The sequence below is a fragment of the Muntiacus reevesi genome, chromosome 6 (genome assembly GCF_963930625.1).
Source record: "Muntiacus reevesi chromosome 6, mMunRee1.1, whole genome shotgun sequence".
In the NCBI taxonomy this organism is placed as follows: Eukaryota; Metazoa; Chordata; class Mammalia; order Artiodactyla; family Cervidae; genus Muntiacus; species Muntiacus reevesi.
In genome coordinates, this window is record NC_089254.1 from 76,237,697 (window position 1) to 76,260,121 (window position 22,425).

At 40.5% G+C, this 22,425-nt stretch overlaps 1 protein-coding gene across 2 annotated transcripts in view; it reads right to left on the bottom strand.

The window, feature by feature from the left end:
- SUGCT (succinyl-CoA:glutarate-CoA transferase) overlaps positions 1–22,425 on the bottom strand; it is a 727,590-nt gene that overhangs the window by 205,959 nt on the left and 499,206 nt on the right. The window lies entirely within an intron of this gene.

Below are 22,425 nucleotides of genomic sequence, written 5' to 3' on the forward strand. Positions count from 1 at the left end.
GTATTAGGGTCAAATTTAGGTGCTCAAATATCAACATCGTGTCTCTTTTAGAAAAGAAATGCTGCTGTGAGAAGAAGCATGGTTTTGGCATCAGACTGACCTAGATTTTAATTTACTAGCTGTGTGACTTTGGGAATGTTACTTAATCTTTCTTTATCTTTTCCTTATCTGGGAAATGGGAATAATTCCTATCTTGAAGAGATCTGTGTTCTGGTTATTATATTAAATCATATAGCATATGTAAAACACCTAATGATCCTGAGACTATGTAGCTATAAAAGTTATTCCACAAATGTACCTTTTTTGGCTCTCCCCTTCTCTCTTTCCCCTATCCTTCATTAACTTATTTTTCTAAAAGCAATACAGTTTTGGCAAACACAATGAGACAGGAGGCTCCATGTACCCTACAACTTAAACTGTCAGTAGCATAGCACAAGAGAACACAAGAAATGAAACGTACGCATGGATTGGAAAATATTTTCCTTTGGATATCTCAGAAAAGTTGATCACTGTAGTTAAAGGCATTTCATGAAATGTATCTCCTGACATGTGTTTTTATGACTGTAGCAAATTATACCGTTACACTTTCTCCACTGCCTCCCCACAACCCTGCCAAAATCTGTCAAGACTGGCATATCATAATCATTTTGATTCACCATAATCACTTTGAGTCACTGAAATCAAGACAATCACAGGGTCCTGGGGTTAAAGTACATCTTGGAACTGCCTTTGTAATTCATCTCTTTCTAACATTTAGGGTTAGCAATAGACAAGGTTGCAAAGGAATACTTTGCTCAGTGTGTAGGACAGAATTCTGCTTTGCAATGAAGAAGTGTATCTAAGAGTGACGCTGAAATGGAATGTTTAACTCCTGAGGAGTAGGTTATGACCTTTCCACTGAAGCTCAGCCAGAACACTTATATCACATTAACACCACTGAATGGAAAAGAGAAGGGGTGAGGATAAAACCAGATTGGCGAAGGCATTGTGGCACGGGCCATTTTTCTTGCCTTTCTCTTAAGTTTTACTGAGGTTGATAATAAATACATTTCACGAAACTAATAGTAATTTGAATCCCTTCTATTTTTCCTGAATGCAGTCTGGCTGTAGGAGGCATGAGGATGAGCTGGGGAGACAGTGGCCCGGTGCTATTGCTGGGACCAATAACAGGGCCTCATGTCAAGATGATTTCAAAAACTCCAAATGCTACAGACCCAAAGGGGTGAAAGAATGCATCTGAATTATCAAAAGAAAAGAGAGTTGTTTGTCCACATTTTTAAACTCCTAAGGACGGTTCTCAGGCACTTAGATAAGGTCTTTGTGTGTGTGATGCACAGAGTGCAGGATGAGATGGAGTCGATACTTAAATGACATGCGAGAGAAGGGAGCCGCTTGATGTGGTTGAGCATTTGCTCTCGTTACACTCTGTTCTGTTTATAAACATTCCAGCTATGTGAATAATAAAGAGCCAAGCCCAAGCCTTTGTCATTCCTCCATGATCTTTCTGGTACTGAAGGAGCTCTGGAGGAGGTGTTGAGTTTTTGTGTGCGAAAGCTTGTCAAGGGCACATCAAAATGTAATAACGAAATCAACTACCAGACAGATTGGATGGCAGATTTTGGCAGCTAACAAGGAGGTTTCTCGTTATAGGACGTGCAAGCTTGTGGGCTGCACTACAATTAGAAATGAAATTTTTTTCTTTGCCTGAGCTCTTCATATACTTTTCATCCTTATAAGTGACAACAGCAAAAGACTACTTCTCACTCCTTAATGAACTCTATCCATTTCCCTGTGGCTGAAGTGACTGGTAGCTTAACATCAAATTTTAAAAAATTAAATCAGGGCTCTTTGGTGTTTATGAGATGTTGCTACTTCAAGGAAAAGTCAGGGATATATGACTTAAAAGTAATTTCCTTGAATTTTTTTTTTCTGTGGGTGCAAAATATCCTTTTGGTACTTTTTGTAATTGTTGTTGTTGTGGTTTTAACCATATGTCTCCAGTAGGAAAGCAAGATCTTTGTTTCTTAACAGCTGATGTGTACTTGCTACTGTGTCACACAGGAGTCCGTAATACTGTTGGTGACAACAAAATCATTTCCACAGAAACTAATTATAGCATTCTGGAAGGAAAAAATAGCATTACTTTCCTGCCACTTAATAGTCAGATTTCATATGAAACAACCAACTGAACCAGGTCAACTTCATTTTCAGAGGGTAAAAGTGAGACACCCAGAGAGGTGGAGAGTTTGCTCAGAGCTTTACAGCCTGTCTGGGCAAATGTTAGGAATCCATGCAACTGATCAGATGAGTCCCAGCTTACTCTGGTTGTTGAAACCATAAACAATCCAGGAAGGGAGTGGAATATGGACTGAAGGAGAGGGGAAGGAGATAAGTGGTTGAATCCAGCCTCTTACAGACACTCAAGGAATGTACATTCAAGAGTTAGTTACCATCTTAAGCCACTGATCCCAATAGGAAGACTGATGTAGCCAACTGTCATGGAGAGGAGGTAGTGGGCAATAAAGTCACAATGCAGATTATGAGTTGTTTCTACAGCATAAGAGGTTTCCGTTTTAGTCGAAAATAAGGGACTTCCCTGGTGGTCCAGTGGTTAAAACTCTGTGCTTCCAATACAGGGGGCATGGGCTTGATCCCTGCTCAGGGAACTAAGATCCCAGGTGCTATATGGTGTGATCAAATAAATAAATAAATACACATTAAAAATAAGTAAATAAATATCATCCATCCACTTAAACAACGACAATAACATAACAAAACTTCAAGAACTGGATTATAAATCCTTAAGAGATAAGAGGAACTAAAGAAGAACTAGCCCCCACATGTATCACTCCTTTCATTTTACTAGGAAAGTGAAAGTGAAAATCACTCAGTTGCATCTGGCTCTTTGCAACCCCACAAACTTTACAGTCCATGTAATTCTTCAGGTCAGAATACTGAAGCTGGTAACCATTCCCTTCTCCAGGGGATCTTCCCAACATAGGAATCAAAACCAGGTCTCCCACACTGGAGGTGGATCTGTGTCACCAGGGAAAGCAAGAGGAAATTTACTTACATATCCAAGATTTTTTTGAATCAGCAATTACTTTTTAAAGCTTTTAATATGTCCTGGGCACTGTACCAATTTCTGGGATTACAGAGGTACCTGGAAACCTCCTCTGCCCAGCCATGGTCAAGTAAAAGTATAACAAGGAGATAGAGGTGCTAAAAACAACTCATGCACAAAGATGAAATTATCAAGTCTCCTCTTTAGGCAGCTGGAGCTGAGTCTTAAACAGGCATTTTAAGACAAACTTGAATGAAGGGAAATAATAAGCAAGGGAATACCACCAATCAAGGCATACAGGGTTGGAGTAGTGTGAGGAGTGAGTCTAGAGACTTGGGCAGAAAGGAGATTCTGAAGCAGATCAAATGTTCCATATTAAGGAGTTTGGATAGAAAGAACACTGAGGAACTTTAAGAAGTAGATGACATTATCTATGCCTTTTGTAAAGAGCTTAAGGCAGCACAGTAGCAAACAGATTGAAGAGGCTAGTAGTATTATATCAATACATACTTTTCCTTCAAAACAATGTTTGGTAACAGCCACTAGTGCAATCTCCCTAACTTCTTTCCATGGAAACACATAAAAAGTAAAAATACAACCAAAATCAATATTAAGAGACAATCTAAAACTAAGAAAATTGGCAATAATTAAATGATAGTCGAGCTAGAGTGACATACATCTATATCCCTAATATCTATCCCTAACATCCCAAATTTTATCATAGCCAGAGACTGAAAATCAGAAAGCCATGGTAGTAAACATAGCAGAAGAAGGTCTAGAGGTAGAACAGTGAATTTCAGAACATGGGTATAGATACAACTCCGGAATCACAAATGCTACAGGATTTCCTGTATTTAATCAATTCCTAAAACCAGAGGAAGAAGGCAGTTCAGTTCAGTTCAGTTGCTCAGTCGTGTCTGAATATTTGTGACCTCGTGGACTGCAGCAAGCCAGGCTTCCGTGTCTATCATCAACTCCCAGAGCCTGCTCAAACTCAAGTCTATCGAATCGGTGATGCCATCCAGCCATCTCATCCTCTGTCATCCCCTTCTCCTCCTGCCCCCAATCCCTTCCAGCATCATTTTCCAATGAGTCAACTCTTCGCAGGAGATAGCCAAAGTATTGGAGTTTCAGCTTCAGCGTCAGTCTTTCCAATGAACACCCAGGACTTATCTCCTTCAGGATGGACTGGTTGGATCTCCTTGCAGTCCAAGGGACTCTCAAGAGTCTTCTCCAACACCACAGTTCAAAAGCTCAATTTTTTGGCGCTCAGCTTTCTTCACAGTCCAACTTTCACATCCATATATGACCACTGGAAAAACCATAGCCTTGACCAGATGGACCTTTGTTGGCAAAGTAACATGTCTGCTTTTTAATATGCTATCTAGGTTGGTCATAACTTTCCTTCCAAGGAGTAAGCATCTTTTAATTTCATGGCTGCAGTCACCATCCGCAGTGATTTTGGAGCCAAAGAAAATAAAGTCTGACACTGTTTCCACTGTCTCCCCATCTATTTCCCATGAGGTGATGGGACCAGAGGCCATGATTTTAGTTTTCTGAATATTAAATTTTAAGCCAATTTTTTCACTCTCCTCTTTCACTTTCATCAAGAGGCTTTTCAGTTCCTCTTCACTTTCTGCCATAAGGGTGGTGTCATCTGCATATCTGAGGTTATTGAAATTTCTCCCGGCAATCTTGATTCTAGCTTGCGCTTCTTCCAGCCCAGCATTTCTCATGATGTACTCTGCATATAAGTTAAATAAGCAGGGTGACAATATACAGCCTTGACATACTCCTTTTCCTATTTGGAACCAGTCTGTTGTCCCATGTCCAGTTCTAACTGTTGCTTCCTGACCTGCATACAGGTTTCTCAAGAGGCAGGTCAGGTGGTCTGGTATGTCCATCTCTTTCAGAATTTTCCACAGTTAATTATGATCCACACAGTCGAAGGCTTTGGCGTAGTCAATAAAGCAGAAATAGATGTTTTTCTGGAACTCTCTTGCTTTTTCAATGGTCCAGCAGATATTGGCAATTTGATCTCTGGTTCCTCTGCCTTTTCTAAAACCAGCTTGAACATCTGGAAGTTCTCGGTACACGTATTGCTGAAGCCCGGCTTGGAGAATTTTGAGCTTTACTAGCATGTGAGATAAGTGCAATTGTGCAGTAGTTTGAGCATTCTTTGGGATTGCCTTTCTTAGGGATTGGAATGAAAACTGACCTTTTCCAGTCCTGTGGCCACTGATGAGTTTTCCAAACTTGCTGGCATATGGAGTTCAGCACTTTCACAGCATCATCTTTCAGGATTTGAAATAGCTCAACTGGAATTCCATCACCCCCACTAGCTTTGTTAGTAGTGATGCTTTCTAAGACCCATTTGACTTCACATTCCAGGATGTCTGACTCTAGGTGAGTGATCACACCATTGTGATTATCTGGGTCATGAAGATCTTTTTTGTACAGTTCTTCTGTGTATTTTTGCCACCTCTTCTTAATATCTTCTGCTTCTGTTAGGTCCATACCATTTCTGTCCTTTATTGAGACCATTTGTGCATGAAATGTTCCCTTGGTATCTCTAATTTTCTTGAAGAGATCTCTAGTCTTTCCCATTCTGTTGTTTTCCTCTATTTCTTTGCACTGATCGCTGAGGAAGGCTTTTTTATCTCTCCTGGCTATTCTTTGGAACTCTGCATTCAAATGGGAATATCTTTCCTTTTCTCCTTTGCTTTTTGCTTCTCTTCTTTTCACAGCTATTTGTAAGGCCTCCTCAGACAACCATTTTGCCTTTTTGCATTTCTTTTCCATGGGGATGGTCTTGATCCCTGTCTCCTGTACAATGTCACAAACCTCCGTCCATAGTTCATCAGGCTCTCTGTCTATCAGATCTAGTCCCTTAAATCTATTTCTCACTTCCATTGTATATTCATAAAGGATTTGATTTAGGTCATACCTGAATGGTCTAGTGGTTATCCCTACTCTCTTCAGTTTAAGTCTGAATTTGGCAATAGGGAGTTCATGATCTGAGTCACAGTCAGCTCTAGGTCTTGTTTTTGCTGACTGTATAGAGCTTCTCCATCTTTGGCTGCAAAGAATATCTGATTTCAGTGTTGGTCATCTGGTGCTATCCATGCGTAGAGTCTTCTCTTGTGTTGTTGGAAGAGGGTGTTTGCTATGACCAGTGCATTCTCTTGGCAAAACTCTATTAGCCTTTGCCCTGCTTCATTCCGTACTCCAAGGCCAAATTTACCTGTCATTCCAGGTGTTTCTTGACTTCCTACTTTTGCATTCCAGTCCCCTACAATGAAAAGGATATCTTTTTTGGGTGTTAGTTCTAAAAGGTCTTGTAGGTCTTCACAGAACCGTTTAACTTCCGCTTCTTCAGCATTACTGGTTGGGGCATGGGTTTGGATTACCGTGATATTGAATGGTTTGCCTTGGAAATGAACAGAGATCATTCTGTCGCTTTTGAGATTGAATCCAAGTACTGCATTTCGGACTCTTGTTGACTATGATGGCTACTCCATTTCTTCTAAGGGATTCTTGCCCACAGTAGTAGATATAATGGTCATCTGAGTCAAATTCACCCATTCCAGTCCATTTTAGTTTGCTGATTCCCAGAATGTCGACATTCACTCTTGCCATCCCCCTTTTGACCACTTCCAATTTGCCTTGATTCATGGACCTAACATTCCAGGTTCCTATGTAGTAGTGCTCTTTACAGCATCGGACCTTGCTTCTATCACCAGTCCCATCCACAACTGGGTATTGTTTTTGCTTTGGCTCCATCCCTTCATTCTTTCTGGAGTTATTTCTCCACTGATCTCCAGCAGCATATTGGGCATCTACTGACCTGGGGAGTTCCTCTTTCAGTATCCTATCATTTTGTTTTCTCAGACTGTTCATGGGGTTCTCAAGGCAAGAATACTGAAGTGGTTTGCCATTGCCTTCTCCAGTGGACCACATTCTGTCAGACCTCTCCACCAAGACCCGACCATCTTGGGTGGCCCTACATGGCATGGCTTAGTTTCACTGAGTTAGACAAGACTGAGGTCCTGTGATCAAGTTGGCTAGTTTTCTGTGATTATGGTTTTACTGTGCCTGCCCTCTGATGTCCTCTTGCAACACCTACCATCTTACTTGGGTTTCTCTTACCTTGGATGTGGGGTGTCTCTCCAGGGCTACTCCAGCTTAGCGCAGCCGCTGCTCCTTACCTTGGAGGAGGGGTATCTCCTCACCGCTGCCCCTCCTGACCTTGAACGTGGAGTAGCTCCTCTTGGCCCTCCTGCACCCCACAGCCGCAAGGGACTCTCAAAAGTCTTATCCAACACCACAGTTCCAAAGCATCAATTCTTCAGCACCAAGATTTTTTATACTCCAACTCTCACATCTACACGTGACTACTGGAAAAAACCATAGCTTTGACTACACGGACCTTTGTTGGCAAAGTAATGTCTCTGCTTTTTAATATGCTGTCTAGGTTGGTCATAGCTTTTCTTCCAAGAAGTGTCTTTTAGCTTCATGGCTGCAGTCACCATCTGCAGTGATTTTGGAGCCCCCCCAAACAAAATCTCTCACTGTTTCCATTGTTTCCCCATCTATTTGCCATGAAGTGATGGGACCAGATACCATGATCTTAAGTTTTCTGAATGTTGAGTTTTAAGCCAACTTTTTCACTCTCCTCTTTCACTTTCATCAAGAGGCTCTTTAGTTTTTCTTCACTTTCTGCCATAAGGGTGGTGTCATCTGCATATCTGAGGTTATTGATATTTCTCCCAAAGCCTTGACTGTGTGGATCACAGCAAACTGTGGAAAATTCTTCAAGAGATGGGAATATCAGACCACCTTACCTGCCCTCTGAGAAATCTGTATGCAGGTCAAGAAGCAACAGTTAGAACTGGACACGGAACAATAGACTGGTTTGAAATTGGGAAAGGAGTACATCAAGGCTGTATATTATCACCCTGCTTATTTAACTTATATGCAGAGTACATCATGCGAAATCCTGGGCTGGACAAAGCACAAGCTGGAATCAAGACTGCCTGGAAGAAGGCAGGGAACAAGACAATTGTTCCATAGAATAGAGGGTACATTGTAATTTTTAAGCCTGTTATGAAATGGTAGACAAATACATAAACTTGCCCTTTATGTGCACAACTAAGAAAGCAATTCAGTCTCACAGTATATAAAGGAAATTCTAGTTGTCTTGTTGATTGAAAAAATACTGAGTCAGGACCCTTGTTGGAAAATAAGTAAGAGGAAAACCAATATGGAGAAAATAGTTTGCAGAAAAAAAATAGTATCCAGGAGGTAAAGAAGGATAAAATGCTTTGTAACATCTATTTCAGCACTTAGAAGAAATTTCAAGAAGATGTTTGATTTCCTCAATGAAAGATAAGAAGACAACCATGAATGGGCAGAAATGATTTTATGAAAACAACTGGCTGAAGTGAAAAGATAAAAGGACAAACTTAAAAGGGTAACAATAAAAATGAAAAAAAATTACAATAACACTAAAATCACATTATTGAAATTAAATTTCCATTGAAAGTAGTAGGGCAGAAGCAATGACACAAAAACTCAAATAAATTATGTGGCAGTGGACATTAAAGTTTTCTTAGAACAACAACAATAAAAAAAAAAAGCAAGCAGAAAGAGGAAAGGGAAAGCTATGGATTATTAAAATTATAAAGCCAAGTTGAGGCTGAAAGGTATTCCTAAAAAAAAAATGGTGAAATAGAAGAAAAGTACTGGCAGAGGTAACAGAACAATACCGCCAAGATTAGATTAGATTACAAAAAGACTCGACTTCTGTCTTGGGCACTCATGTTTTCTCCTTCCCCAAGGACTCCTGCTGTCATTTTGTCACCTTCCCACTTGAGAGCACCACTGGCAAGGAACTGAGAGAGGTCACCAGCCAAGGGTCCATAAGAAACTGAGACTCTCAGTCCAACAGTTTATGAGTAAATCAAACCTAACCACAAATCTTGCCCTCCAGCAGTCTTCAGTTAGACTGCAGCCCTGACCAACACATTGCCTATAGACTTGCAGAGGTCCTTGAGCTAGGGCCACCAATCAAACCATGCTCAGATTCCTGACACAAGAACTGAAATAAGAATGCTTTTAGTTTTAGGTCATAAAGTGTTGGGATAATTTGCTATGCAGCAGTAGATAACCAATATATAGTGTTAGCACTGAGTAAAGAATAAGGAGATAGAAAGTAAATGTGTGACTGATCACTTGGTTCCCTGAAATTCCTTAGTTTTAAGTAGCTGAAAATTAGTCTTGCTCTTGAGACAGAAGTCACCTCTGATCTGAGCAAACACTTAATACAAGCCCATCAGGTCTCTGACCATGGGCTATACAGACTTAGAAATCAGCTAATCAATCAGTGAATACATCAATCAACCTATCTTTGATACTAAAATAAAATGTTACAATAAGATATTAAAATAGAAGATATAATTAATGTAGAACTTCATAATCTAAGTCTAATCTAGGTCTAAACCTAATTAAGTCTAAAACCCCACAATGTATTTGGAAGGTCTGATAGTACTGTGATAGAGGACATGGCTCCAGGAATAGAAAACTCTTATTTGAGTGATGGCTCCAGGAAGGACACCTAGTAACCTTGGGAAATGCCATACTCTCTCAAATCTTCAGTCTCATCATCTGTAAAGAATAGAGATGCTATTACATGTAAACACAAGCACCATAGTATGGTACTTACCCAGTAAATGTGAGATATTATCAATATTTTAAGGGCTAACAATGGAAAAGAGAGAAAAAGTAAATTTGCTCAACTCCTAATCTCAAGCATTTGTTGCTATTCCATTGTTAAGTTGTGTCTGACTCTGCGATCCCAGGGACTGCAGCACTCCAGGCTTCCTTGTCCTGCACTATCTCCCAGAGTTTGCTCAGATTTATGTCCATTGAGTCGGTGATGCTATCTAACCATTTAATCCTTTGTAGCCCCCTTCTCCTCTTGCCTTCAATCTTTCCCAACATCAGGGTCTTTTCCAGTGAGCTGGCTCTTTGCATCAGGTGGCCAAAGTATTGAAGTTTCAACTTTAGCATAGGTCTTTCCAATGAATATTTGTTTGCAACCCCATGACTGCCAGCCCACCAGGCTCCTCTGTCTATGAGATTTTCTAGGCAAGAATACTTGAGTGGTTTGCCATTTTCCCCTCCAGGATATATTCCCAACCTAGGGATTGAACCTGCATCTCCCGTGTCTTCTGCACTGGCAGGTAGATTCTTTACCACTGAGCCATCTGGGAAGCCCAACCTTAACTCGTCTGTCTCTAAAGACCTTATTTCCAAAGGAGGTCACATTCACAGGTACTGGGAGATAGGACTTCAAGATACCTTTTAGAGGACACAGTGCAACCCCAAGCAGCTATATACTATTTACAAAAGGCACATCTAAAATCAATTAGAAACAATTAAAACATGTGACAATAAGGGGACAGTCAAATGAGAATATATTCACATAATGAAATGTATAAAACCTACTAAACATGCAAATATTTTCTCCCATTCTGTGGGTCATTTTATTTGCAAAACAGCAACAGACTCAGAAACTTAGAGAATGAACTTATGGATACAAGGGGGTGTGGGGGAGGGGGAGGGATAGTTAGGGAGTTTGAGATACACATATACACACTGCTATATTTAAAATGGATAACCAGCAAGGACCTACTGTATAGCACAGGGAATTCTGCTTAATTTTATGCAAAAACCAAAACTGGAAAAGAATTTTAAAAGAATAGATACACGTTATATGCATAACTGAATCACTTTGTTGTATATCTGAAACCAACACAACATGTTGATTGTTGACTGAATCAACCATGTTGTTCAGTTGTAAGTTGTGTTGCAAGTCGTGTCTGACTCTTTGTGACCCTATAGACTGTAGCCCACCAGGTTCCTCTGTGTATGGGATTTCCTAAGCAAGAATTCTAGAGTGGGTTGGCATTCCCTTCTCCAGAGGATCATCCCAACCCAGGGATTCAACCCGCATCTCCTGCACTGGCAGATGGATTTTTTACCACCAAGCCACCATACTCCAATATAAAATAAAACATCAACTATACTCCAATACAAAATTTAGAAACATCAGATTATGGAAGAATAATATGTGAGAAAATGTTAGTGATATAAAGGATACTAAAATACAAATAGTGAGTTAAGTAAAAAGATATACCTTCAAATCATCTATGCACATATATACACATAAAAAGATCTTAGAGGAAATATACAAAAATATTAACAGTGATTAACATTGGTTGGTAGGATGGCAGGGAAATTTTATCTTCATAATTTGCTAATATTTTCTTATATTTAAGAGTAATTTTTTCAGACTTTCATAATGTTTTTCTTTTTAACAGGAAAAGTAAAGTGTATTTTTCATACCCCTCTTCAGATAGTTGTGGATAATATTGTGTATTTTTTGAAGGAATTTAATTAACTCCCAGGATTGTATGGGGTGTGAGATGCTTGTATATTTACATGTAATGTTAAGATCACACACCAAATAACCTAGATTTAAAGTAGAAAATGGTACTTTGGGGCAGTATGAACTTGGTCAAATAAACTAATCTCTCTGTGTTTCAGAGTTCTAATCTGTAAGTTGGAAATATAATATGACATTATTTAGGACATTAGAATATCATTTTAGCAAAGGTTTTGCTAGTGTATTTGACAAAAATGACAGGTCAGTTTCTTTCTATCTACAATTTGGTCAACAATTTTGTAAGGTGTATCTGATAGTATTAGTAGGAATAAAAGTGGTGGTAGTCATATTATACAGTCTTACAGTTCTACACGTGGATTCTCATTGAGTGTATTTCCCTAAAATGCAGTAGGGTGACTTCACTGATACCCAAGGCACAGAGGTCCTAAGTGACTGGATAGCTCCTCCTGCCTCTCCCCCGCCAAACACACAGATTAAGTCGGATACATTTCCCAGTATTATTTAATATTCTTCAAGTGCCTTGATTTTATGATTTAAAGTTAAGACTTCCAGCTTCTTGCCCAGCCCCCAGTGAAATAGGCCACAGAAGGTGCTTGAAAGCCCTGATGTTACCAGTTCCATCTGTTCCTGTCTTGCCCTGTCACATGGCAGGTACTGAAGGCCAGTGGTCTTCAGGTGCACTCAGCCCCATCAGGCCCTCTGACCCCTGAGCAGTGTGTGCAGAGCACTCCCCTACCCCACCCCAAGAGCAGGTCAGTCCAGCGTTTGCCTACTGCACATATCACCTTTCAGAGATACTCAGTTTCTGAGTCAGCATCACCTTCTTCCTCACCCTGACCCGCACTGGGTTAAATAGCTCAGTCATGTAACAAATATTCATCGACTCCAAGGACCTGTACCAGATACTGAACACAGTAGCACCTGCCCACCTGCGGCTTAGTGAATGAAAGCGCTAAACAAATACAGAGTCATGTTTTGTGACTTAACAGCAGGAAGGAATAATAGGGTGCAAAGAAGGAGAAAAACAGAAAAAGGTGACCCAGTTAGATTGAGGAAGATGGAAGGCCTCTTGGAAGAAGTGACAATGAATTAAAAAAACTCAGTGTTAAAAGGAAGAGGCCAGGTGAAGTGTGTTGGGGGAGAGATGAGTGGACACTGGGTGAGGGTCCTGAATGGGAAGGGAACAGACAAGTGCAAATACTAGAAATGAAGCGAGACAAAGGAACGGCAGGGGCTTTATCCTGGAGCTGCGAATTTCACACCAGTTCCCTGACACACAGTTCCCTGACAGCTTGCAACTGGCAGGCACAGCTGCCCATGATGAAACAGAGAAAGGGATCCTGAGATGAATGTGTCAGGCATGTCTGAGCATGGAACACTGTGGTTCAGCCAATTGCTCTTGTCAACCAGGACTAAACTCCCTGCTTTCTGGTGGAGACCATGATCCACCTACGGCAGTTCACCAGGCTGGGAATTAAACTGAACCATGAGGCAATGTGAGGAAAAGCCAGGTACCAGCACAGAAGAGTGCAATCAGCAATGAGATTGGCTCATAAAACCATTGTGTAATCATTGTGCACCAACTGCAGGACAGCCCAGAATAAGAGAGGCGGTGAGGAGGGAAGAGGCATATAGTAGAGCAGGTTCTTGATCTAGTCATGGAGGCCACTGCTATACAGGTCAAGAGATTGGGGCAGGGGGAAGATGCTTTCTCTACTGAGGAAATCTAGAATCAGTAGCCAAGGAATAAAGATTGAGCTGGGCTTCCCAGGCGGCGCAGTGGTAAAAAATCTACCTGACAGTGCAGGAGATGCAGGAGTCACGGGTTCAATCCCTGGGTCAGGACGATCCCCTGCAGAAGGAAATGATAACCCACTCCAGTATTCTTGCCTGGGAAATTCCATGGATGGAGGAGCCTGAAGGGCTACAGTCCATGCGGTCCCAAAGTGTCAGACACAACTGAGCACATACATACATGCATAAGGGCTGTGTTTGTTAGAGTTTCTCCAAGAAAACTCCTCCCTCTCTGTCACTCCAGCAGTTTCAGAGAAATGGATACAGGGGCATATCAGGATCAGTCCATCAACCTCATTACCAGTAAAGCTGGATCGGAAACTGTGGCTGGTAACTAAGGTCACAACCAGGCACCCGACTTCCCCACACCCATCCCAAACTGCAGGTTTCACCCCAAGGAAGAGGAACAGCCTGCCCTTTTCAGTTGCCCCAAGTGGCAAAGAACAAACCCAGCTAATAGCAGACTGGGCTGACAGCAAGAAAACCCAGGTGGCCTGAGCCACACAAAGTCAGTGACTCCCCCCGCCCCCAATTAGGCAGTCAAATAAGCCCCCCTTTCCTCTGGGAGGGGGCTGGAAGGAAGGCTGAAAGTTCCCTCCTCTCCCAGTTTTTCCAGCAGGACAGATGTTTCTATTTTATGGCTCTCAGTAGATATGCTTGGAAAAGGAAGAAAATTATTCTCCATGCATTATACAGCATTTACTGTCAGATTGTACATTGTGATATTTAGAGGAAAAATTCTAATTCCTCAATGAACTAGCAGTAGGCCTAAAGGTCATTTGGTCCAGGAGTCTTCATTTTTTTTTTTTTTTTTTTTTACTTCAGTTGCTGAACGCTTTCTTCAAACATAAAACACAAAAGATAGAGCTACTTTGGCCGAAAAGTAAGAGGTGTGGAAAGCGCAGGCTGAACCCATGAGGACATTCCATCCTTCCTCAGCAGCCACTCTAAGGTAACTCAGAGGAACCCTAGGACTTCATACTATAGTTTCTAAACCTCTGAAATGGTCTACTGTGTGGCAAATGCTAACTAGAGAAGTTATGTGACTGCCCAAAATTGTGCAGTTGAGTCAGTGGGTGAGATGGAGCTACTAGAATCCACCATGGCACCTTTTATCATGATAAGGGCTTGAAAACAACACAGAGACTTTCGACTCATTTGAAAGGCATTTTTCTGAGTACTGATCTCACTTCTTGTTCTACTACCAGGCACCCCATCTAGTAATGTCCACTGGTCTTAGCAGAAGCTGTACTTAGCAGAGGGTTAACAATGAATGCTGCCATTGCTGCTGACAGAGATCCTTACCAAAGGGTAAATAATTATCATCAGGATGATTCAATGGGAGGAAAAAGCATAAATGGAGCTTCCGAAGTGACCTCCAGCACTATAGTTTGAATGTGTCTTTCTGTCTGTCTCTCCTGTCCAGAAGGGAGCATTCAATAAAGAAAACAGATGTTTGTCACAATATGGAGCTGCTGGTCCTCACTATAACCCTGGACTTCCATGAGAAAGGGGTGGTGTGGGGGTCTTTCTAATCCAGAAGGATAAAAACTGTGTGGCTAACAAAGACAGAATTAGGTTGAATCATAAAATAAAGTGAAATGAAAACACTGAATCATATGTTTTTATAAATCATAAAGGGCTAAACATTAGCTCTTTTATATATTTCAAACTCTATTTCACTGGCCTGATCCCCAACCAACTTGGACCTTCCAGTATTTCAGGGAGTGGACTCTGGTCCACGCTCATCCCTGATTCCATTAATACTTCTTAACTTAGGGCCAGGACCAGAAACAAAAGTGTGGCTTTTGATGTTAAGTTGCGTGTGTTTCACCAAGGACAACTGTGTGTGTCAGAGGCATTATCCCATGCCGTCCTGCTCCCCAACAATGGTTCCTGTTCATTCGCCTTCCCCCAACCCTCAGTTCATACTCATACAGCTATATCATACAGAGACCACCAAGTGATTTCATACTGACCACTAAATGATTACAATACAGAACAACTTTCACTATTGTCAGAGGTCACAGGAAAGCCAGAGTTGGTATCTCTGCATTTGATCACTTACCCTTCCCAAGAACATTATCTAAAGCATGCAAAAACATGTTTATTTCTACTATCCCCTCTTAATTATATCCAAGATATAATCCCTGCAAAATACCTGCACAGTTTAAAAGGCCACTCGGTGAGCATCAAGGGAAATCATATCATCACATGTTAGCAAGCCAGAATATCACTATTACTAAACTTACTTCACAAAACAAAGTGGGAGTGAAATCCAGGGGAAGGAAATTTCAAACATCAAACAGAATTGATGGGCTTATCATTGTTGCACTACATTACAGGGTGACCTCTGCAGACTGGAAATTGGGTTACATCAACAAACCTTTCACTTTAAAGTGTGAGATGAAAGAGGGCCTCCCCTCACATTTTGCAGTATTATTGGCTCAGGTTTAAAGAAAGTATGCAGCCAGGTACCCAGGTCACATTTCAATTTGTGATATTGACATGGATGTGAAAACCCAAGCCTTTGAAACTGAGCCTTTCATATGTCTAACAAAAACCTGAAATGCACTCTGCTGCAAAGACCTGAAGGAGGGAGAAGGTAAGATGATAAAGCGGAAACCTTTACACATGAAACTTTTCTGAATTCTCCTGCCATGGGACACATCAAGTCTGCTAATGTGGAGCTTAGTTCGGATAATTGACATTGGTTTGTTTGGTTTTCCTCGATATCAAGGCTTACCTGCCTTGTAAAGATTCCAAAAAGTCAGTGATGTGTTGCCAAAGTAAGGAAAATTATTTAACAGAATCAACCCTCCTTACGATCAATTCAGTGATAGTCCCCAAGCGCCACCCCATGCAATAGTACCATCTTGTCATTTACTTCTTTAGCTAACCTGGTTTCTCTATTGCCTCAACAAACACCCCAGCAAGCAGTGAAGGGCTCATATATTAGATGTGAGCTTCACTAACCCTCTGCCAATGATTTCTGTAATTTTTTCTACAACATTCCAAAAGGAAAAAGTCTTTGCCTTGTATTTAAAATTTTTTAGTAGGATTGCATTTTTTAATCTAGAGGCTAACAGATACCCAGCTATATAGCTCATACTCTGGTCTAATCAATAGGTAGATATATAGCAAACAGAGGAACTACAAACAGAGGATATCTTAACTTCCTATAAATCATTTTAAACAAGATCTTAAATTCTGCACAGTCATGACCTTCAGATTAAGGTATAGGAAGGGTTAAGAATTATATCACAAAAAGCATTTGAACTCCTTTTAAACAGGGATGAAAGGCGATCGGCTAATACATGATGATGCAAAGCAACAGTAAAACACAAAAATGCCCAAATATGTTTAAAACCTTGAAAACATCTCCAGCCCCAGGTCTTTCCTTGGCTTCCGGCCAGGCCCTGGTCCCCTTACCAGGAACAGAACTCCAGGATGCATTACTCTTCCTACTTCTTCATAGTCTGCTTCATTTGGCAAAGGACCTAAACCTAACCACAACAGTTAAAAATAAAGGCTTACATTCTACTATAAAATATACAAATCATGAAATGTATACAACTAACAAAAACAGTCTCAGTACTACTGATGAGAGGAATTTTGTGTGGGTTTTTTTTTTTTTTTTAATTCAGCATTCCAGTAATGTGAAACCACTGTTTAAGGTAGAAAATCATTTTTCAATCTCAGGAAACATCGTTACTAGCTGCCAAAAGTCGATCCATATAATAAGGACTATTTGCTAATGCTGAACACCTGCACTTTTATACCTAGCCTCTCAGGACAACTGTAGCTGAGTCTTCGGGTCTACTGATACGGCAGCCAAGCAAAAACACAAAACTGTAGATAAGAATGCAAGCTGAATTAACCATGCATGCATCTCCACTAAGTCTGGTATATTTATTGGTGAACTCTGAGAGTCATTAAATACAATAAAGAACATACAAAATACGTCCGGGATAAGGATCCCAGCTGCTAGAAGCTTACATCTTGAGGTGGTAGGATACACAAATCAAAACATACTAAAGGTATAAACATATATCATGCTTATGGAAGCCATGTGTAAATATTTATTTCACTTCCCATGGTTAGCTTTAGCTCTTTTGGTCTCACTGTTTGATTTTCTGACTTACTAGGTTTAATGGAAAAAGACATCCACCGGAAGTTGGAAGGAAGGGTTCGTTAAGAAGGTCCAAGCATTGCTTTAAATTCTCCTGAATTGAAGTCTTTTTAGCAAGCATCTTAAGGAGAGTTTATACATTCTCACATGCTTGTTTAAACACAGTGTTGAATCGTTATAGCTTTTTCACTGCAGTGGTCCCTTATAACCAATCAAGCAAGATTCAGAGAAAGAAGATTTTCATATTATTATTACAAATAATAAAAGTACCTACTAAGAGCCAGAAATGGAATAAAGTCCTTTATAAACATTGCCTTTAATTCTTACAGCATCTATATCAGGCAACTTCTTCTGTCACCAGCTAGCACTGGCATTTTGCCAGGTATTGCACTGGAGAGGGTGTAGTTAGGAGAGTAAATGTGGTACTGCCCTCACAGTGTACAATCTAGTCAGGAAGACACATATAAAATGAGTGTGAGAAATGGAATATTTCCTGCCATATCAGTAAACAAAGAAAGTTACAGTCATCAGCAATTGCAGGCACCACTAATGGTTAGCTGGTGAGCCCCGAAGTCACTCAGGAAAGAATACCTGCCACCTAGCAGCCATCAGACTGCAGTCACCTGCTATGGTGAGCCCTAAGGAAATTCAGAATTTGGAAACACAGAATTCTGGCCCCAGATAGTGGAGGTTCATATCAAAGGAATGATTCCAGTGAGCTCAGACTCCTGCATCTTCCCACACATAGAAAAGAACTAAATTCCTTAACTTGGGATATATGGTTTCCTTTAATTAACAATATTTTGATGTTCAAACTACCTGCCATTTGCTGCAAAATTTCTCTCTCCTCACCTCCTCAGAGAAGCTTTCTCAGGGTTACTTGAGACATTGTGTCCTGTGTTTGATTTCTGCTGAATAAGAGATAACTCTCAACTTTAAGGTTGCAAGTATTTTTTAAGTTGACAAGTACTATCAAGTGAAATTGGGGCTATTACTGAGCAACTGAGTATGCTAGGGAATGCAAGCTAGACTCAAACAAATGGTACAAATTCTGAAGATGGCATCAGAAGATGCAGAAAAATAGTTTCTGAGTAATCACATTCATCCCCAAAACTTTAAGTCAGCCCACTGTTCACTCAATTCAATCTTTATATCTTGATATTTATTTTTTAAAATAATTTTTAATTTATTTTTGACTTATTCTCTAGTAGTGGCAATTGAGGGCTATTCTCTAGTTGTGGTGCACATGTCCTATCTTTATCTCGAAAGCAAATCATTACTCCCTTTTCCTTCACCCAACTTTGACATGTTTATCTCCATCACTGTTCTCCAATGTTCTTTCACATCCCAGGCACTGCATCCCTACTCCACTCTCTTCCTGATGTGTGTCCCATCTCCCCTTCTCCCTTACTGATCTCTAGAAGACCTTTACACAGTAGGATTTAACAACTCCTCAAGGCAGAAAGGTTAAATTAACACAGTTCTCTGACACTAGGTCCTTTTCTCACTCGAAGCAGAAAAGAACTGCTTTTCTGGAAGCAGTTAAATGAAGCTTTCATCACATTGGGACATGTATGTACTCAATTGATTATTTTGGTCTTGAGGTTTTTCAAAAGCAGGCACCAGCAAAGTGCCAAAATTAATACAAAGTGACAAATTAACCAGAATTTTTCGATATACACATGACGGGTGATCAAATAAGAGTGATTCGGTCATAGTTTCTCTTACTTTCTTCCATCAAGAGGTATTTCAGAATCCAAGTGTGAGTCATATTGCTCAAGGGAAAACCTTGAATCTACTTTAATTTTTAAATAAATCACTCTACAATTTCATTTAACTTGTTGTTGTTCAGTCACTAAGTTCTGTCCAACTCTTTGCAACACCATGGACTGAGCACGCCAACCTTTCCGTCCTTCATTATCTCCCAGAGTTTGCTCAAATTTATGTTCATTGAGTTGGTGATGCTATCTAACCATCTCAACTTCTGTCACCCTCTTCTCCTTTTGCCATCAATCTTTCCCAGCATTGGGGTCTTTTCCAATGAGTCAGCTCTTTCCATCACATGGCCAAAGTATTGGAGCTTCAGCATCAGTCCTTCCAGTGAATATTCAGGGTTGATTTCCTCTAGGATTGGTCTCCTTGGTGTCCAAGAGCCTTGCAAGAGTCTTCTCCAGCAACACAGTTCAAAAGCATCAATTCTTCAGTGCTCAACCTTCTTTACGGTCCAACTCTCAAATTCTTACATGACTACTGGGAAAACCATAGCTTTGGTTGGCAAAGTGATGTCTCTGCTTTTTTAATGCTGTCTAGGTTTGTCATAGCTTTCCTTCCAAGGAAGAGCGTCTTTTAACTTTGTGGCTCCAGTCATCATCCATGGTGATTTTGGAGCTTAAGAAAATAAAATAAAATCTATTACTGCTTCTACTTTTTCCCCTTCCATTTGCCATGAAGTGATGGGACTGGATGCCATGATCATAGTTTTTTTAATGTTTTTTGAATGTTAATTTTTAAGTCAACTTTTTCACTTTCCTCTTTCATCTTCATCAAAAGGCTCTTTATTATCTCTTTGCTTTCTGCCATTAGAGTGGTATCATCTGAGGTTGTTGATATTTCTCCCAGAAGTCTTGATTCCAGTTTGTGATTCATCCAGCATGGCATTTCACATGATGCACACTGCATATAAATTAAACAAATAGGGTGACAATACACAGGGTCGTACTTCTTTTCCTATTTTCAACCAATTAGTTGTTTCATGCACAGTTTCAACTGTTGCTTCTTGACTCCCATACAAGTTTCTCAGGAGACAGGTAAGATGGTCTGGTATTACCATCTCTTTACGAACAATCCACAGTTTGTTGTAACCCACAGAGTCAAAGGTTTCCATGTAGTCAATAAAACCGAAGTAGATGTTTTTCTGGAATTCCCTTGATTTCCATATGATTCAGAGAAAGATGGCAATTTGATCTCTGGTTCCTCTGCCTTTTCTAAACCCAGCTTGTACATCTGGAAGTTCTCAGTTCACATACTGCTGAAGTCAAGCTTGAAGGATTTTGAGCATCACTTTACTAGCATGTGAAATGAGCACAGCTGTCTGGGAGTTTGAACATTCTGTGGCACTGCCCTTCTTTGGAATTGAAATGAAAACTGACTTTTCCCAGTTCTGTGGCCACTGCTGAGTTTTCCAAATTTGTTGACATATTGGGTGCAGCACTTAAACAGCACCATCTTTTAGGATTTGAAATAGTTCAGCCAGAATTCCATCACCTCCACTAGCTTTGTTTGTAGTGATGCTTCCTAAGGCCCACTTGAATTCACACTTCAGAATGTCTGGCTGTAGGTGAATGACCACACCATTGTGGTTGTCTGGGTCATTAAGACCTTTTATGTATAGTTTTTCTGTGTATTCTTGCCACCTCTTCTTAATGTCGTCTGCCTCTGTTAGATCCTTACCATTTCTGTCCCTTATCATGCCAATCCTTGCATGAAATATTCCCTTGATATCTCAGTTTTCTGGAAGAGATCTTTACTCTTTCCCATTTTATTGTTTTCCTCCTCTTATTCGCACTGTTCATTGAAAAAGGCCTTCTTATCTCTCCTTGCTATTCTCTTGAACTCTGCATTCAGTTGGGTATATCTTTCCCTTTCCCTCTTGCTTTTAGCTTCTCTTCTTTCCTCAGCTATTTGCAAAGCCTCCTCAGACAACCACTTTGCCTTCTTGCATTTCTTTTTCTTTGGAATGGTTTTGGTCATTGTCTCCTATGCAATGTTATGAACCTTTGCCCATAGTTCTTCAGGCACTCTGTCTACCAGATCTAATCCCTTGACTCTATTTGTCACCTCCAATGTATAATCATAAGGGATTTGATTTAGGTCATATATAAATGGCCTAGTGGTTTTCCCTACTATCTTCAATTTAAGTCTGATTTTTGCAATAAGGAACTGATGGGCTAGGCCACAGTTAGCTCCAGGTCCTGTTTTTGCTGTATAGAACTTCTTGGAAGAGCAGAAGGCAATTACTAATATCTCCAGAAAGAATGAAGCAGCTGGACCAAAATGAAAACAATGCTCAGTTGTGGATATGTCTGGTGGTGAAAGTAAAGTCCAATGCTGTAAAGAAAAACATTGCATAGGAATCTGGAACGTCAGGTCCATAGTGAAAACAAAGTCGCTCAGTCGTGTCCAACTCTTTGTGACCCTATGGACCGAAGCCTACCAGACTCCTCCGACCATGGGATTTTCCAGGCAAGAGTACTGGAGCGGGTTGCCATTTCCTTCTCCAGGGGATCTTCCTGACCCAGGGATCAAACCTGGGTCCCCTGCATTATAAGCAGACACTTTTACTGTCTGAGCCACGAGGGAAGTCCATTAATCAAGGTAAATTGAATGTAGTCAAGCAGGAGATGGCGAGAATGAACATCGCTGTCTTAGCAATCAGTGAACTAAAATGGCTGGGGATGGGTGAATTTAATTCAGATGACTGTATTGTCTACTACTGTGGGAAAGAACCCACCTGAGCTTTTGCTGTGGCACATTATCTGAAAGTATGAGCAGGTCTGATAATATGTAATGCATATGTACAAGTATTTACTCCACACCATTTTCTGAAAAATTCAAGCAGCATCACCACAAGTAATAATAATGTTATCAAATACTTCCAAACATTCCCCAAAAGTCAGAAGGAGAAACACCATGATACCAAGCCCTAGGTAGGAAGTATCTTTCATGCTGTTAGCATAAGAATCAGTTAGCAGGGAGATGTTGCCACTGTTGTAAAACTAAGAAATCACAGAGGTAAATGGATTAGAACATTTGTTGGAGTCTCAAATAGTGACAAAACAGGAAGAAGCCAAGCTCTGGCATTCCTAATAAAGGACCATCACACTGAAATGGGGACAACCACTTTTCTAAGGTTAGTGAGCCATGGGCTACAGTAGTTTACTAAGGTCTGACATTAAAGAATGAACA